A 1628-nucleotide genomic window follows, 5' to 3' on the forward strand; every position below is an offset into this window, starting at 1 on the left:
CCTTCTGCCCTCCTTGGGGCTCAGAAGCCCCGCAGGCCACACCCCCTCCCACTCCCTGGGCAGCTTCTATTTCTGCCTCTTTGACAAGTTGTGACATATTTGGGAGCAGCTGCTGCCGGGCGGGCGGAGATGCCTTTGCTTCCCCCCGGCTCTGTCTTCTCTCCCCGCGCCTCTCCCCCAGCCCCCCCCACCCCGAGAATGTGCTGTGGGACCCTCCCTGCATTCCCCTCCTGGGAACTCGGATGTCCAGCCCCGCCCGGGCCTGGTAAGGAGCCTTTCTGGCCCAGAAAGTCAGGTGGCCACATGCAGCACAGGACTGACCGCCTCTGTGTCTGAGGCATCTCTTCCCCTCGGAGCTTCATTTTTCCGTCTTCAAAACGGGGTGATAAACTGTCTCCCGGCCGTAGCTAGTGTGTCGCCTGTTAACTGCAGAGGCTCGGAGCTCCTCTCCTCTTCTCGAAGGACTTCATTCCATGTCCCTCTTTCCCAAGTATCTCTAACTTCTCCGTCCCTGCTGGCCTTTCCCCTGAGCGCAAACGTGAAGTCACTCCACCCAGAACCCCCTTTTCCACGGCGCCCTGGGCGACGGCTCTGTCCCAGCCTCTCCTTCAGCACCAAGTTTCTGGGACCTGGGACGGGACTTCACACTCACTTGTCTACTCGTGGCCTCCGCCCTCCCTGGGACACAGGCGCCTTGGCAGGTGCAGCTGCAGGCGAGGGCTGTGTCGACCTCACTGGAGGGGTCTGTTGGCCACGGTCTCCTGAGCTCTGCTCTCCTAGCTCCTGCCACCTGCACCCTCCTGGCTCCTCTGGGTTTCCTCCTCATCCCTCCTCTGCCTCCCCTTGAGGAGGGGCCTCTTCTTAGACCTCGTCCTGCACCCCGCTCTGCGTCTGTAAATGCTGGTGGAGGTTGGCTGCTCCGTACTGCGGTGCCTCAATGAATGACTCCCAAGTCCGTACTCTGTGCCCTGAGCTGCCGACCACATGCCCAAGGTCAGGGTGGACATGCACTTCCATCAAGTGCGTCTGACAGGGAACCCGTTCACTCTCCCCATTCCCGTGTCCCTCTACTGATGACTCATGCCGCCCACTCTGTCGTTCCTGGCTTGGCTTCCCTCCTTCCCTGACATTCTCCTTTGTCTGTCTGTCCCCAGCCTTCCTCCCTCCTCTCCAGGGAGTCTGCGAGACAAGGAAACAAATGTTCCCGGGCACGTCCATCTGCTGCGTTCCCCGCATAGCCGGCCGTGCGGACACCGCATTCCACCCTCGGCCCCGGTGCCCAGCCTGTTCTTCCTGAGCCACATGTGCCCTTCCTCGTGGGCCTGGGCCAGCCGATGGCCTCCTGGGGCAGGGGTGGGGTTGGGGGACTTCTCCTCACCCCCTCACCGCACCGGTGGAGTCCCCACAGCCCATGCTCACCAGCTCTCACCCATCTTGGCTCCCCTCTCCCCAGAGACACAGCCCCACCTCCCCCAGCCTAGGGCTGGCCTTTCTGCCCTTACAGATGGGGAGGGGAAGTGGAGGCTTAGGAACCGGGTCAGGGGACTGGCCTGGACTGGGGCTCAGCACCCGCCCTTGCCCCCCTCCCCTCCCAGCCTTTCTGTAGAGCTGTGTCCCCGCACTGGGTC

Source organism: Myotis brandtii, unplaced genomic scaffold, assembly GCF_000412655.1.
Source record: "Myotis brandtii unplaced genomic scaffold, ASM41265v1 scaffold975, whole genome shotgun sequence".
NCBI classification, from domain to species: Eukaryota; Metazoa; Chordata; class Mammalia; order Chiroptera; family Vespertilionidae; genus Myotis; species Myotis brandtii.